This window comes from Triturus cristatus, chromosome 3_1 (genome assembly GCF_964204655.1).
Source record: "Triturus cristatus chromosome 3_1, aTriCri1.1, whole genome shotgun sequence".
Classification (NCBI taxonomy): Eukaryota; Metazoa; Chordata; class Amphibia; order Caudata; family Salamandridae; genus Triturus; species Triturus cristatus.
Window position 1 is genome coordinate 105,437,404 of NC_140583.1, and position 18,602 is coordinate 105,456,005.

An 18,602-nucleotide genomic window follows, 5' to 3' on the forward strand; every position below is an offset into this window, starting at 1 on the left:
TAGTCAGGGCTCTCTCAACTCCAGGCATTTTAGTTTTGCAGCGTGAAGACATACAAAGTAAACCCTAGCAGCTGTCTTGACCCAGCCCTTCTTCATTCCCACAAGATAAGTGGAAGTGGGGCAGGGTAGCTGACAGCTGCCACCGTTCCTGGAAAGAGGAGTTAACAACAAAGAAACAGGCTAAAAGCATGTGAGATGTCATATAAACTTTGCTGCATGGCCATTGGGCTTAGCCAAGGAGATGACAAGGGGAGAGGAGGACTTAGGCAGTGAACTGCCAGACCCCTGGACTAGAATGGAGATGGCATCATTTACCCCCTCATCCCAGGTCCTGAGCAGCCATAAGGAAGAAGGAAATGAAACCACATGACAACCCTGGATTGGGTGCTTTATCTTGCACAGGGCAGTGGTGAAAGGAAGAGGGTGGGAAGGTCTTAATCCAGTCAATTGAGGGAGGAGTACTTGTGAGGGAAGATGTTTACCATGTGCGCGAAAGTAGCATACAACATCTGGCCATAACATATTGAAGCCAGTATAGTTTAAATTAAAATTGTCAACTATTAGAACATTGGAATGTTGGGAGCTCAGTTGAGGACAATGGAGTGCACCGGGCTTCTGATAGCTGGTAGAAACCCGAAGCTCCAACATTCCATAGTTGTCCTTCAAAGCTGTTGCTGTGATCAGGGGCGACCTTAGGCATGTGCAAGCTGTGCTCCTGCACAGGGCCGCCAAACCCCAGGGGCCACCACGAGGAATCGGATACAATCAGTGATCGAAGTGGGCGGGAACGGCAGGGCACGGCGTGCCCCTACTTCTTTAATTCTATAGATTCCGTGCCCCAGCTTTTTTATTTGGAACATGCGTCCCTGGACGTAAGAAATATCCAAGCACTGCAGAGAAGGCTGGCATTAGTGGCTGTTTGGGGACGGGCAGGGAGCAGAGAAGGAAAAGGTCTCCGTCTCTTGTTTCCTGCCCAGACAAGAAAAGGAAGGTGTCCGCTTCTGCTCTGCCATTGGCAGCTGCCCCCCCCTCTCTTTCTTACTCTTATTCCCTCTCTGTCTGTCTAACTCCTCCTCACTTACCGAAAACTGTGACTCAAGAAATGGTTCTCACCCTCTCTTTCTTCCTGTCGTTCATTTGGTCCCCTGTGAAATGGATGCAAAAAAGAAAAACACTTTTGCTGGAAATGCCGTTTTGACATTTTTCTATTCCAAAGTGCAGCCACGGAAATAAAAGGTTCAAAATATGAAAAATCAATAAATAAAGCAAGACGGAATGTTCTTAAAGTGCCCAGATCGGTTTTATTCAAACACCAAAAACATTAGCGTCACTTTACTCAGTTTGCCAGTGAAGCGCTGTTTTCCCCCGGTGGGGAAGTGCGCCAAACCTGGAGGTACTGCGATACCTGGTTGATGGATGGATTGGAAAACAAAATGTGTACGGCGGCTTTGTGTTCACGAATGTGGTCTTTTTAAACCATTATGCTTACGTTTTCTAAGCATATAAGCAGTGGACATTGAAATGGGTCCTTTCTGGGCCCTGTAGTTTTCTGGCAGAAGCACTCACTGATTTCTGAATAGTGAGTGTAAAAGCGTTAAGTTCACCATGTTGTTCCTGCTTACATTTCACAAGCTTTATTTAATCTTTCATTCCCAATGAGTGTTTGCTTTTTCCAGGATGTTGTTACTTTTTCCTTTAGGGAGCATATTGCTCTTGCCAGAGCTTATTTTGAATTGAGTCGCATCCAGTTGTTTATAGCAGGTCAAATTGGATTGTAGTTGAAGGCAGTGTGAATTTCTCTCAGTGGAGCAGTATGGTGTTCAGTGAGGGAGCGGATGTAGCACTGGGGGCAGAGCTGCTGACTTTAGAACTGAGGAACCAGGTTCAGCCTTCATGAGCAGTCCCCCAGACCACTCTCCTGAGGGAGCACATTCCCACGCTAGACCTTAGAAGGCCCCGCAAAACCGGAAAAGCCCTGGTGTCTTAGCACCAGCAGGTGGACCCTAGCAGTGGCGAGTGTGGGTTCACCTTGAAGGCTTGCCCACCACAATCCATACTGATGTTCACCTCCAGTCTTGCTGGCCGGCCGAAGAAGTAGCAGTCCCTAGAGCAACAGTGAGGTCACAGGACCCCTGAGAAGAGCTGGCACTAGGGTGATGCGACCGGTGTGACCGCAACGGGTGCTGACTTTGAGTGGGGGCATTGTATATTATGGTTTTAAAAGCACTTGCTGCCTCCTTCCTGGCCTACAGCAATTTTCGGCAATAATAAAAATGTCATGATAACTCCGGTGAATAAACGTCTTACTAGAGCGAGATTGGAGTTTTGTCTAGTGGAAGTTTTGACTCATGGAAAGATAGCGCAGAGGGTTAATGTGCCTGCTGCTAAGAACATGTACCATGCCCATCACAAAGTGCATATATTGTAAATAGGTTAGTGGGTTACTGCTTTTGACAGTAAGATCCTTTTGCTACTTGCAGTTTATAAGTTAAAATCCTAACAAAGAACAGTGAGCTATTAGCTTTCATCTTAGAGCTGCATACAAACTACAAGGTATAAACTAGAGCTTTATGTTTTTTTTCCCTAAGCCTTTGATTATCCTAATGTTGCAAAAAGTGTTCATTTGGATAGAAATCAATAATGATTATTAAAGGGAACCTCCAATCATGGTATTAAGTTTTAAATTCTGAGTTTGTGTTTCTCCAGATCAATCACTATTAAACTATACTGCCTACTAATATGGTTGTTATGTGACTCCTACACCTTGTAGTCCTTTGTCTGATGTAACATTTCCCATACAGTGATTTACACACGTAAAATTGAGCGTCTATTGCTGACAACAGAAAATCCATGACTCAGAAACAAATGGCTTGTTCTTCCACTTTTAAGCATATTTGGGACATTCTGTGATTAGAAACATATCCCACTTTGTGAATTTATTTTAATGTCAATAACTCGTATTAATCATTACATAATCATGTGTATCCATTGGTTGAATTACATAACATAATAAGTTGTAAATGGTCAGTGAATTGCCAAACAAATACTAAAGAGTGGGATGTTTTGCCAATCCTAGCCACACCTCTAATTCCGCCCACTGATCCAATCCTCAGGTTATTCCCGCCCTCTGATTCTCCGCCCACAGTTCCCCTACTTTTTTTTCCCCACTACGACCACTGGATACAATACATATTCGTGGCGGCCCCTGGCAGGGATTTGGCGGCCTCCGACTTCCACTAACTTGCAAACACCCTGACCATCACCCCCCCCTTCCCGCACCTGTGTTCCTCGTTCCTGATTCGCGCCTCCCCCGCAACGGTCACGCAGCGCGCTCACGGATGCCGCCATCTTGCTCTGTCTGTCTGTCTGGTCTTCTATTGTCCGTCCGCGGCTCGGGACGAAGCCTTTTACTGCTGAGCTAGTGGCGTCGCGAGATCTGAGAGCCGCCGCGTCCGGCCGAGCCCTGTCACAAGCTTCCCGCGTGCGGCGTGGCGTGTGTCATCAGTCTGCATTCTTTCTGGTGGTCAGACTCGGAACGTTACGATGCGAGCGGTGCCATCTAGCTGTCACACATTGCCAAACTGTGGTAGGAAGGTGTGTCTCAGTGAGTCTGACAATTTTTTTAATACAAAGAAAAAAAAACATTTTAGGTGAAAAAGGGAAGAAAGGGAAGCATGATAGGTTTTTGGTAAACAGTAGGTAAACATGAGTAGTGCGTCACGTGCTGAGGTTGCGGAAATTCGTTTCTTTTGCAGTTTTCCTGGTGTGCCTGGGTGAAAACGAACCCTTATTTACTACATCGCTGCCCGCGTATCCAGAGGACACAGGTCCTGTCATGGCCCTGCAGCCGTCTGTGCCAGTCCCTCACCTCGTGTGTCACAATGCCCTCCTCCTCCTAAATGTTATCGTTCTGAGACGAATTCGGAAGGGTAGGAGCAGCCGCAGGTACTGGTCATCTAATGCCTTTTCTGGATGTTTTATTAAAACACCTTCCTGAGCTCCGCCCCGCCCGGACCCCCTCTTCCGGGGCCCCCTACCTACGCTCCCTGCACAGGGCCACCATGAGCCTAGAGCCGCCCCTGCTGTGATCAAAGGCCTGACAGAGCCCAAGGGGATTACAATCCCCGCATTAAAGTCCTGCTCCCTTTGTTAAAGGGCCTCACCTTTGGCTCGGGCCAATAATGCTGAAGGGGCAATTAATGGCCAGTATAGCCTGCTACTGAGGGTCATAAGGCTATATTAAAAAAGCCATTGTCAAAGAAGCAGTCAGACAGGCACTGTCTATTGTATTCACTATTAGCTAGTGATAGTGTTCCTGTGATTCATAGCGTATTGTAGTTAACTTTTGTTTTTAAAAGCAAACCACTTTCATGATTGTGAAAGAAGATTACGTGATGAAATACTCTATTTGTCCATCGTGATGGGGAGTCATAAAGAGTTGTGTTGTGCACACGAGGATTCTGAATGCTCCTATTTATAAAAGTATGTGGAAACAGATAGCTATTATACAGTCCTTGGGCAATGGAACCGGAAACTATGACTATCATCCATAACATTATATCATCCCAAATAGGTCAACAGCTCCTCATCAAGGTTGAGGACATATGGACTTTTGTTTCCAGTTCCACAATGTAGCATTATTCAATTTGTCTTTGTCATTTCCCTCAATTTGTACATGTTACTCCTAATACACCTTGTGAAATGTGGAGAAAATGTTAGATTTATTACAAAGTCACAGTAACAAGTACAAACAGTGTTTGAGTCCAATCGGACATCCTAAGTCGCGTGATAAATTTTGTGCAATCATTTGAATAATCTTTATGCAAGTTCCTCAAGGATTTCCACTGGGAAATCTTTGTGGGAGGGGGCCGAAGAGGTGGAGGCCCTGAGTCTGTGGTGGGCATCAATGAACAAGGGAAAGCATGGGGTTTTGCAATATGTGGTAAAACTGAAAATGCATTGGGGTATGTGGAATTGGGAATAGGCAGCAACATTCAGACTTGGAACATGCCTACTTTAGTGATGGTTTGTCTCCATGAAAAATGTACTGCATGGTAATTTCTTGCAACAAAGAATGAGAGATGACATTGAAGTTAGCCAGGCCAGAAGAAAAGTGTTGACTGCTAATAACTGTGGAGCCAGTTACTAGCTCCACTAAAGCTTCCAACAAGAGTATAGGATGTCCTAAAGTTTGAGGTTAGAACATTTTCTGCAAGTCCATCAGTGGTGGAAAGTGTAAGGATGAACACAAAAGTCTAATTTGTCTTTCAAACTCACTGCAGATCGTTTGCTCAAATGTGGCTGGTGAAGTTGCTTTTCTTTCATTAGTCATGTTGCAGTTTGAGAACTGGCTCTTTGGTTAAAATATGTGGTTTTTAAGAAACGTTTTGTAGAAGTCATCCCAGAGAAATGTGAGCGTGATCCCACCCCAGGGGCAATTGTGACCACCCAAGAGAAAAAATCCAGGATGGCAAGTCATTCAGACTCAAGGTTTGTGAAATGGCTCACCGATCATGAACTGGACTCTCATTGGATGAAACTTGTTTTTCCAGTAAAAATATGCTCCCATCAAAGGCAGGAGTAAGTGTGCTTCCACGGCCACAGGGCCGTGGAAGCACACTTACTCCTGCCTTAGACGGGAGCACATTTTTACTGGAAAAACAAGTTTCATCCATTGAGAGTATACCTAATGGGAATATCGGGAAATAGGCTTCTCCATAAGGAGAAACAAAATATAATGTAAGTATCTAAACACACAAATATGTCATATTTATGCATGCAGAATGTTCTACCAGGAGAAAATTCTGCTTCAGTAAAATGCATATGTGTGAGTACAGTGGTATAGATTTCTAGGATCATTTATGTGAATCCCCCAAAAATTGGAAATCTAATCCAACACTTTCCGAATATTACAAAATACACTTCACCATTACGCCCAAAAAAAGGTTCATAAAAAGGGACAATAAAATAAAAAATATTATTTACATGGCTGTGACTGCGTTAGCAAAGGAAACACAGCCAGGCAGCAACACAGCAACGTAGACACAGGTGGTAGAAGGAATATACCAACATCCATGCCCGCAAGGGATTATGCTGGTGAGAGGGACAGCTGCCTCAGCAGCGCTTGAGAGAATTATCCGAGCTGCACTTGAGAAACAAAAGAAAACAAGCATTTGCAATGCAATAGGTCTCGCATTTCCGCGAGTTTGAGCTATTGACATTGCAAATGGCAATGCCTTTTATTCTTGTTTTCGTTTTTGAAACATAAATAAAAGGCATTGTCATTTCCAATGTCAATAGCTCAAACTCGCATAAATGTGAGACCTATTGCATTGCAAATGCTAACGGCTGTCCTACAGTTCCCCCGGGGCACAAGCAGGCATCCACTTCTGTGAGGACAACTGATCTCAGCAAAAAGACAGAAGTGGATGCCTGTGTGTGCCCTGGGGGGACTGACATTTTTTTAAAAAACACGCAAAGCGGCATTTTGTTGCTATGGCAACAAAATGGCATGGGACTGTCCACAGTCTCACGGACACGCGCATGCTGTTTGCAATGGCCAAATGCCGAGAGCAGCAATCTTTGTCCATTGCATACACGTGCATGAGAACCCTCGCAGAATTGATTCCAAAAGGTGCTCTTCTGGCTAGTGCAGCGCATGCGCTGCTTTCGCCAGGCGAGACCTAAAAAGAGCAAGATGTGTGACCTGAGACAGGGCACCAAAAAAGAAGAGTTCCCAGGTACAAGCCCAGAGCTAGTAAGAAGGGCGGGTGAAACCCGCTCACATGGTTTTCATAAAGTGGGCCGAAGACTAGCCCATAATGGTACACATGGCCTAATTTTCCTAGTTGTGTCTTCTTGTGGTGACTCCAGGATAGCGGTCCCTCAAGCATGCTTTTTGAAAATTAACCCTCAGGCTCCTGGGGCCTAGTAAGCATGACCCCAGGAGAGGCATACCTTTTTTTAAAGCATTTTCACAGCTGTAGCTTTTGCTTTTTGTCTACGACAGTCGGGGACCCCTCTTGTTGGTCCTATGGCCACATTACGATGTCTGTAGACAGTGAAAGAAGACTATGACTCACTTGTTTATATACTTTGAATGGAAATGCTTTATTTAAAAAAAATTGTATTGTACTGATAATTACTGCAATGGCTTTGCCTCTAATGAATACATATGAATCTGTTTATTGTCCCTATTGGTGTTAATGGTGGTATCATGACATGAGTCTGTTTTAATAATGTGGTGACACTGACAATGCTAGTAGGTCTGCCTTGTATATAATCTAACCCACTTATATTATGAAGGTGCATGTGGTATAGCTGGGTGCTGTTTAGGACCCCTAAGAGTGTAGTAATGTAATATGAGGGTATTTTCTTGAGATATTATATATCTATATATATATATATATATATATATATATATATATATATATATATATATATATATATATATTATCTACTGGCGGTCGCAAGTAGATAGTTATAGTTAGGACCGTGTTTCCATAGAAAATCCGCAACATTCTATTTGGAATAACTTTGAGGCCGATTGATGAATCCTCGCGAAATTCTCAAAATAGGTGGGGCGCTCCGCTCCGCTCCTACCCTGAAAGTCTTGGGGGGATTCGTCAAGCGGGGGCTGAGAAAAAGGTGGGGTCCCAAAAGCGTTTTCCCCATGCATTTTTCCATAGGACCTTTAGTCCGAGCTACAGCCCAAACGGCTGAACAGAATTACTTGAAATTTGGCAGAGAGGTAGCCCTCAGGTCAGGGATGTGCCTTTTGAAGGTCTTGTGTAAATCTGTTCAGTATTTCCTGAGAAAATAGCATTTAAATCAATATATATATCTATGGGCGCGCTCCGAGCGCGTACCGTAAGCTTACCGTACGCACACGCCGCCGTGCACGAGCGCGATTCTGATTGGTTGTTAGATCTCAGTAAACATTCGAATCGGTCGAAACCAGGAAGTGTTGGCCGCCATTTTGTCTCTCGCAGTCTGAGGGGGTGAAAAACAAAGGTGGATAACGTGAAAAGGGGGCAGGCTGGACAGTTCCTGACCCCCTAGCCTTTGTCAGGGGGTCCCAGAAGGACCCCCAAGGGCAAAAATTAATTTTAATTTTTTTTCAAAAAATCGCCGAATGCGCGTAGCATTACGCGCACGGCGTAAACGGAGAAATTCCGCGAGGAGAAATTCCGCGAACTTCGCGTAACTATTACGCGTACCGTGCGCGCACGGCAAAAAAAAAATTTCAAAAAGGAAAGCTTAAAAAAAAATAAAAAAAATTGTGAGGTAAGGTTGGCTCTTAAAAGAGCCGTTGGGTTAATACAGGGATGGAGGAAAGAAAGAATGGGAATATTATGAGCGTCTACAAACGTGCTGGTCTATTTTATTGTTAATAAGGGAAACACCGGTCTCCTCAAAAACAATAAGACCACAACACGTTGTACACCTCATTGCAACCCTCCCAAATCGAGGGTTAATGTCCAGAGGAGCAGAAGAAGGTGATGCTCCCACCTCAGAGGAAGGGCTCAGCTGAGCTGCCGATGATGTACTCGGCTGAGCTTCTGAGGTTGGGCTCAGGTGACTTACTGAAGAGTTTTCTCCAGTATGTCGAGCAAAGGTCCTGGGATGTCTATCCCTAAGGTGTCTCTTCATAGAGTGATTTCCAAAGGAATACTTCTTCCTTGGATCTCCTCTAGATAAAACACGGTCACAAAGTGTGCAAGTGACCAATGTTGCATTGACCTTTTTCTGCCCCTCTGGAAAAGTAAAATACTCCCACACAAAAGAATCCTTTTGTTTCCTCCTTCTCTGTCTGATGATGGTGCTGCTAGGCTCACTCTCAGAAGAGGTCTGCTGCTCTGCCATTGTATCTCAATGTCAATTCAGCTCCTTCTCCTAGGGGATCTCAAGCAGTAATGAGGGGAATGGGTGTGGTGTGAGAAGTTTCTGGAACTGAAAGTAGTTTCAACCAATGAAAAGTGTTCTTTGTGGATCACATGACCTACCGTGCGCGCTCCGTAAGCTTACGGTACGTGCTCGTAAACAAGTACGCATGCGCAAACGTGACGCTTACGGAGCGCTTACGGAGCGCGTACGTAAGACGCACTCGCGCATGCGCATTACACGCCCCTGCGTAACCGCGACGTTGCTTCCGCGCAACGCGAATGCGTGTACGCGTACGTCACGTACGTATCACGTAAGAGCACTGTACTTATGACGTACGGAGCGCGTAGCGTCAGCTTACCGTACGCACATCGTATCACGTAAGCGCACCGTACTTATGACGTACGGAGCGCAAAGCGTCAGCTTACCGTACGCGCACGGAAAAAAATGCATACAAAAAAAAATTAACCATTCCATAATGCAGGATATAGTACATATATTATTTTATACATAGGTTTACCAAAAATCTCAAAAACAAAAATTGCATTTAAAAAACCGTACAAATTCACTGAAAAAACCATAGGTTTCACACACGTTATAGTTAGGAATTAGCATTTAAAAAACCTTGCAAATTCACTGAAAAAACCATAGGTTTCACACATGTTATATTTAGCTGGACATTTCACTCGTAAAAAACCAATGAAATTCCCCCGTTATAGTTAGTGCAGGCAACTATAACTCACGCGACCGCAATCCTCTGTTGATGCTAATACTGTATCTTTAGCTATACATATATGACAAATATTTATTTTTCATAAAGACACATATGTCATCAGTGATGTAATATCTGACATCATCAGCAGAGGATTGCGGTCGCGTGAGTTATAGTTGCCTGCACTAACTATAACGGGGGAATTTCATTGGTTTTTTACGAGTGAAATGTCCAGCTAACTATAACATGTGTGAAACCTATGGTTTTTTCAGTGAATATATATATAAAAGCAAATCTCCAACTTGTTGAAAGTCTCTGGTTGCACGAAGCTTTCAAGCAGGAAACGGACACCCATTCATTAGTGCTATTTCTGTTTATTCAGTGCAAAAATGCCGCCATGACGCGTTTCGGGCTCAAACGCCCTTGATCACATGTCATGACATCCTCCATTTCTCCCTTTTTAAAGTGCCAGTGCAAATGAACGACTATGAAGACAGACTATCCAGCTGTCTTCTTGTATACCATTTAACAGCGTTATCAAATACATATACAATATGAGGGTATTTGTGCACCAATTGTAAAATTGTAAACATAATTAATGACTGTGTAAATACAGTATATTAGTCATTGGCATTGTCACAGAAATACAAAGTCTATTTTAAAATGCAATTTCCATTTTAAAATCAAATATAGCGAGAGTTTAAAAACCTCATTATACATTTGATAAAATATAGACGCATTGTGTATTAGATAGATTATAAATACTAATTGTAAAAGAGAAGAATAAAAAAGAGAAACAATCAATAAATACTATAAATAAAACACACTGGTTAAGAACAGTTATGTATATCTTAGTTTTTGTTTTCCCTCTCTTCCCTTATGACTTCTAATATCCCCATACAAATGAAACAAAGGCATTGCTATTTGGTCGTTCTTTTTGTAGAGTGTTCAAAGTGCATCACCAGTGTGAGTAAAGCGCATCAGTGCATAAAACTGTTTTAAAATTAGAAAAAACAGTTAAAAACAATGTGGTGATTAAAACTTGTATTCCTTTTTGTAAAAAAGAGAAAAGGAAAGGTAGAGTACAAGGAGTCAGCTGGGATGTAGTAATCACCTTATGGGAGATTAAATTGAAGTTTTAAGGCCTACTATTATTTGTCACAAGTGCCCACTTATAGTAGGTGATCCCCCATTTATTGACTAAATATTTTTAGAGCCAGGTGTACAAGTCTTCCGTAGTGTTTAAACCATTCGGATTTTTACTGTCAAAATCTAAAATGTATTTCGTCTCCAATTTTCTCAGGTGAGCCTCTCTGTTTCCCCCTCTCCTCAAGGGTGGTATATAGTCCACAACATAATATTTAAGATCTCGCAATTGGCTGTTGTGGACTTCTCTAATGTGGTGGGCCACCGGATAGCTTGGATCAAAATTGGAGATAGCTCGTGTGTGTTGAAGAATTCGCTTGTGGACTTGCAGCTTCGTGCTGCCAATATATTTTAGTCCACAAAACATTCCAACACGTAAATTGCATATTCCGATTTACAGGTTAGCGATTTAGATATTGTAGTGGGTGCTGCTTTAAAAGGAGTGGTGAAGGAGCTTTTGTTTATACCCAATTTGCACGCTTTACAACTAGAACATTTCTTAAAACCTCTAGAACCAGCTAACCAGTTTTTGTTCAAAGAGATTTCTGGGCTGCTTTTTACTAGATAATCACTGGAAGATGGGGCTCTTCTGTACGTAATGACTGGACTTGTGGAAAGATGTTCTCCAATTATCGGGTCATTACGCACAATATGCCAGTTTTTTCTTATTACCCGACTGATTTCATCTCTTTGTTTGTTATATGTCATGATTAGTCTCGGATTGGATGATTCTAGTTTTTGTTTTCTAGGATTGAGAATAGGTTCATTATTAGGTCTTACCAACAACAAGTCATCCCTACATAGTTGGTTGGTTTTGTTTATCGCTGCCGATATTGAATGATTGGAATAGCCCCTCGCTAAGAAACGATTTCTACACTCCTTTTGAGCGAGGACAAGATCTTCATCTCTGCTACATATTCTGCGTATCCGCAGCATTTCCCCATACGGGATTCTGTGTATCGTGTGCTTTGGGTGAAAGCTGGATGCGTGTAGGATGGTGTTGCCCGCTGTGGGTTTTCAATATAATCTTGTTTCCAGCTTGTTATTGGTTACAAATACCTCAACGTCTAAGAAGTAAACTGATTGCTTACTGATGGTATATGTGAGATGTAGATTTATATCATTGTCGTTGAGATTGGTAATACAAGCTTCTGCACTTTCTCTATTGCCTTGCCAAATCAGAAATAAATCATCTATATATCTGACCCATTTGATTACATGCTTTTTTAGAATGTCACCATACAGAGCATTCACTATTTCCTCCTCCCACCAACCCATGTGGAGGCAAGCATAACTAGGCGAAAAGCTTTCCCCCATAGCTACGCCTCGTACTTTATGGTATGTTTGATTCTGGAAGAGGAAATAGTTGTTATTCAGGAAAAATTCAGTTAAACTGATTAACATTTTGTTATGATTGAAGAACTGAATGGGTCGCCTGTCCAAGAAATGTTTTCGAGCTCGCATGCCATCTTTGTGGCGTATACTGGTATATAAATTTGAAACATCTATAGTTATTAATAGGTAATCATTGCACCATTGACATTCATGGATTTTCCTTAAAAAATCTGTAGTGTCTTGTATAAAAAAGGGTAAGGCTCTCACATGCTCCTGTAAAAATGAGTCAATATAGATGGATATATTTTCCAACAGGCTTTGTTTGGCGGAGATAATAGGTCTTCCCGGAGGTTTGTTGATGTCCTTATGTATCTTCGGGATAAAATAAATCACAGGCGTGACCGGGTATTTTTTTTTTAAGAACTTATATTCATCTAGGTTTATAAGCCCTGCACTTTTCCATGCCAATAGTCGTTTGATAATTACTGCAATGGCTTTGCCTCTAATGAATACATATGAATCTGTTTATTGTCCCTATTGGTGTTAATGGTGGTATCATGACATGAGTCTGTTTTAATAATGTGGTGACACTGACAATGCTAGTAGGTCTGCCTTGTATATAAACGCACCCACTTATATTATGAAGGTGCATGTGGTATAGCTGGGTTTTGTTTAGAACCCCTAAGAGAGTAGTAATGTAATATGAGGGTATTTTCTTGAGGTATTATATATATATATATATATATATATATATATATATATATATATATATATATATATATATATATATTCACTGAAAAAAACATAGGTTTCAGAGACGTTATAGTTAGTTGGACATTTCACTCATAGAAAACCATAGAAATTCCCTTGTTATAGTTAGTTGAGCTAACTATAACTCGCGCATCCGCAATGCACTGCTGATGACGTCACATATTACATCATTCATGACATGGTCAGTGACATCACTGATGACATCACTGATGACATCTCAAATTACATCAATGATGACAATACTGATGACATCATCCACGTGAAAATCTGATGCACCTCATCAGACCCTAATATAATAGTTGATACACCCACTCTAAAATAGACTATCATTTTCAAAACCATGAACACACCAATACCAGTTAGTACATATCCACTCACTAATTCCTAGCTCTACACACACATCCATTCATTAACCCATACAGTCACTCATACATATAGTCAGCCATCAATACAGCATTATCATATCCCGTCACATATCTATGCAGATGCTCACACACCGCCTCTCAATGATAGAGTTATTCACACATGTAGTCAGTAATGGAAATAATCAATCACAGTTTTATTTACTCACCTGTACAGTTACGCATATACCACCTCACTTATTTAAACATATACTAACACATACCTCCACTCTAATACAATAACTAATACAAGCACACACTGATCCATACAGGCACTCTCACAATCACTCAGTCTCACATATAGTCATTTATACACTCCAACACTAATATTTACTGCCTTTCACATATGCAGTTACTCGCACATGTACCACTGAGGTATCCATTCACTCATCAATACACTCATACACACACTCACCGAGCCATACAGCCCTTCACAGATTTAGACTTGAACACATATACCCAGTGAATTATCCACTCACACATCTATGCAGAGTCACACCCCCCACCCATCCACACAGACACTCAGGCACCCATACAGATACTAAGACAACCAATCAATACCCATATAGATCCTTATTTAACTGCTAACCAACGCATGCAATCGCTTACACACCAACTGACAACCTAAACTGTGTGAATGTCTGTATCAGTCGCTAACACATACATTAGGTAGGACACAATTAATCACTCACTTATACAGTCAGTTACACACATACTTAATCATCCACCCTGACTCTTATACACCCATTAATTCTTCAATACACCTTGGCATATATATATATATATATATATAAAACATATTTAAATTTTATAGCAACACATAGTCACTGGAGGATATCATTAGTGATGTCATCAGTGATGTCATTTGAGATGTCATCAGCGAGGTCATCGGTGATGTCACTGACCATGTCATGAATGATGTAATATGTGACGTCATCAGAAGTGCATTGCGGGGGCGTGAGTGATAGTTAGCTCAACTAACTATAACAGGGGAATTTCTATGGTTTTCTATGAGTGAAATGTCAAACTAACTAACGTCCCAGAAACCTATGGTTTATTCAGTGAATATATATATATTCACTGAAAAAACCATAGGTTTCACACATGTTATAGTTAGCGGAAATTTTACTGATAAAAAACCAATGAAATTCCCCCGTTATAGTTAGTGCAGGCAACTATAACTCACGCGACCGCAATCCTCTGCTGATGCTAATACTGTATTTAGACACTTATTTGCCCATGTCTTCTTCCATACATTTTTAGCTATACATATATTACAAATATTTTTTTTTCATAAAGACACATATGTCATCAGCAGAAGATTGCGGTCGCGTGAGTTATAGTTGCCTGCACTAACTATAACGGGGGAATTTCATTGGTTTTTTATCAGTAAAATTTCCGCTAACTATAACATGTGTGAAACCTATGGTTTTTTCAGTGAATTTGCAAGGTTTTTTAAATGCTAATTCCTAACTATAACGTGTGTGAAACCTATGGTTTTTTCAGTGAATTTGTACGGTTTTTTAAATGCTAAGTTACTTTACGCCATTCGTGGCGTGCGCGTCCACTTAACGCAGTTCGTTCCGTGCGCGCACGGTGCGCTTCGCGCACCGTGCGCGCACAGTGAGCACGCGGTGCGCTTCGCGCACCGCGCGCCCACTTTACGCAGTTAGTGCCGTGCACGCACGGTGGGCACGCGGTGCGATGACAAAGCAAGAAAGCACGTCAACAAATCTGTTTCTGCTTTCCTCCGTGACTATGGTATGGGTGCCATTTACCACAACAACTTGCGTTATGACATGCAAGACATTTATAGAGGAGATGGTGTGCACTTCAATGATGAAGGGAACAGAGTCTTCCTCTTGAACCTTAGACTCTGCATCGGTACTTACTTGTAGGTACCACTAAAAAATCATTTCATAAACACAACGGCTCTTTTTAGAGCCCCCTAATATCTAAACACTTAAATCTGATTTTCATTTTTTTTTTTTTTTTTTTTTCTACCGTACGCTTACCGTAAGCTTACCGTACGCGTACCCCGTGATTTTTTTTAAAATCAATAAATGTTTTCTTTGTACTTTTCTGTCCTTCTTTGACCCCCTTACAAATGTTAGGGGGTCTGTAACTCTCCTCATTGCCCCCTTTCCTTGTTTTCACTCTTTTTTTTCAGAGTGAAATACACAAAATGGCGGCCGCCGCTTCCTGGTTTCGACCGATTCGAATGTTTACTAAGATCTAAGAGCCAATCAGAATCGCGCTCGCGCACGCCACCGTACGCTTACCGTAAGCGTACGGTAAGCGTACCGTAAGCGGGCTCAGATATATATATTGATTTAAAGGCTATTTTCTCAGAATCTACTGAACAGATTTACACCAAACCTACAAAAGGCACTTCCTTGACCTAGGGACTACCTCTCTGCCAAATTTTGAGTAATTCTGTTCAGCCGTTCGGGCTGCAGCTCGTTCTAAAGGTCCTATGGAAAAATGCATGGGAAAAACGCGTTTTGGGACCCCCCTTTTATCTCAGCCCCCGCTTGACGGATCCCCCCAAGACTTTCAGGGTAGGAGCGGAGCGTAGCGCCCCACCTATTTTGAGAAATTCGCGAGGATTCGTCGACCGGTGCCAAAGTTATTCAAAATAGAATGTTGAGGTTTTCCTATGGAAACGTGGTCCTAACTATAACTACCTACTGGCGACCGCCAGTAGGTAATATATATATATATATATATATATATATATATATATATGTATATATATGTATATATGTATATATATGTATCAGAGCACCTCACCAACGGCGCGTCATCGCCTGCACGATCATTAGGATCCCAACCATTGGCCGGCAGGACCCAACCCTCTCCTCGTATCTCGAGCGTCTATTGAGGACTTTACACGCCCCATTCTGACATTCACGTTCCAGGCAGCGGCAGCCGGGGACACCGAGAATCACCCACGTGAAATCGATCTGGCTAATTACTTCAATTAGACACGGGGTTGACAGCCGATATAAACCCCGCCCGCACCTTGGCATTTTCACATCCGGGAGAACGACGAGCGGACGCATAGGTGGCAGGACGCGTTTATCGCGAGTAACAGTAAGAGTATGACTGAAGTGTGTGGTGGTAGCGCGAGTAAAACAGCTTGAGTATGTGATATGTGGAAGTAACTTCACTCGTCTTTCGAGGCTGGCTAAACATGAGAATTAATCGCCTTTTCACATAACGCTTTTGTCTGAAATGTTTTCTGTTACAGAGGAAACACAGTTGTGGTTCTCTTCTCCGCCTCTTCTCCCATGAGGCTACTTGTCCATATTATTAGGGTAAGCCTGGTGGCAGCATTGTCTACCACCACAATTTTTCGCACTAGTGTCCACAAATAGAGTGCCACTGAGTCACGCACACACCTGTGTCACGCACGACATCCAATGCATGCATTGTTTTGTCTTTTTCTTTTTACAGGTACAACTGACCCAGCGAGTTACATTGTCTTTTATTAAAACTTTGTTTCAGGCTTCACTATTGGAAGCATCTCTTAGACGGTGAAGTGTGACCCATACCACACTCCCGCAGTGGTGACACATTACCAATTGTGGTAAGAACGGAGCCCATTATTACTCTATTCTAGGTCCTGATGAATGCCGCGGACCCTTCGGGGCCATCCAGGCAGAAACATGTCGACCATCCACGAGATCATTCACTAGACGGTTGGGAACAATAAATATCCCAATTTCCGTCACTCTTATTTTAATATCATATAGTTTTCACTTCACATTAAAGGATTGCTACTGATTACTATAATGATTTTTAATTCTAATTTCACTCACATAGTCACGGGCCCCCACTCCATCACTTAGAAGTGCATCCTTGTCGTCAAGTGTATGCCCGTCCTCCATCAAACGAAGGTTTTGGAGGGCGAGGACTGGTCAATGATGAAGCATGACACCAGGTGGTGTGTGAGACCAGTCCGTATCTTTTTGTGAGATGCCCACACTCACGACGTTCTTGTAGCTCGCTTTGGGTTATCACACTGGGAGCAGCTCTTTTGTGATGAACAATATGAAAAGAAAGACAGTTTGGAAATGGAGGCATACATATTTTTTTCAAAACAAAAAGAACTGATTGGCTGTTTCATACCATTCTAGAATAAAAACTAGGCTGTATGTGTAAATTAATAGAAGCATGTTTTGTATTGGTAAAAAAAAATGTGTAACCAAAGAACAGTACTATGGATTTGCTGTTAGGTTTGAAAAGTCAAGCACTCTTGCTCTGTGGAATTGAAACATTGTTTGGCGAACTTCTGACCTAACTCAACACAGCAGTGTTCCATGAGCTGTTGCTATGGTAGCAGGCAGAAGTCAAGTTGGGGGAAGGGTACTAGGCAGAAGTCAAGTTGGGGGAAGGGTACTTTTGGAAAAGGGTTGGTTTTCAACCAATAGAAATGTGTGATTACATTTGAAAAAAAGGGGGAAGCACTGAGATTTGAAACTTACAAGTATATGTGTGGAAAAATAGAGGGAAAGTTTGCCATTATCTGGTTCTGCTGAGAGGAGAGAGGTGAACACAACAGAGATCCTGGCTCTGATAATCTGCTGTTTGAGTGTCACATTTCTTTCACAACTAACTAATTTTAAAGGTGAGTTTACAGTTTGAGAGGGGATGTATGTGGTAACTTAAGAAATGAATAATAGAAATGGAAATTGTTTTTGTTGTAGTTACACATGGTGGTTTCATAATGTGTCAGTCTGTAAAAGTGATTTTCACTTGCCCCGAAAAAAAAAAGAGCAGTAAGTGTGCTTTCAAATTGGCAAAGAAATTTCGTTTTGGGACTAATGTGAAAACATGACTCTGTGTGCAGAGAGGAATTATAGGCAGAGATTTATTGCGTATTGCTCTGGTGATTTCACAGTTGCATTAGATGGAAAGGGGGAGCGAATTTTTGGGGGAAGAAGCAGAGTCTTAGCACACACCCATGTGCTTGCCATGTATAGTCATGCACAGTATTTACAAGCGAGTGGGGTTTTCAGGTTTCAGTCTGTAATGCAAATACATTCAGCATCACTAAGGCTGGTTGCCCTTGCTGGAGTGTAGGCAGTCACCGAGAATACACATGGTGGTGGTCTGAAAAAACAGTTTGGACATGTGCATTTAAATAAATCAAAAAAAGTGGTTTCATAATGTGTCAGTCTGTAAAAGTGATTTTCACTTGTAAAAAGTGATTTTCACTTGCCCCGAAAAAAAAAGAGCAGTAAGTGTGCTTTCAAATTGGCAAAGAAATTTAGTTTTGGGACTAATGTGAAAACATGACTCTGTGTGCAGAGAGGAATTATAGGCAGAGATTTATTGCGTATTGCTCT

The 18,602-nt window shown here is 42.0% G+C and overlaps 1 protein-coding gene across 4 annotated transcripts in view; it reads left to right on the forward strand.

The window, feature by feature from the left end:
• The window catches only part of SLC1A2 (solute carrier family 1 member 2), a 419,386-nt gene that overhangs the window by 253,477 nt on the left and 147,307 nt on the right, over positions 1–18,602 (forward strand). The window lies entirely within an intron of this gene.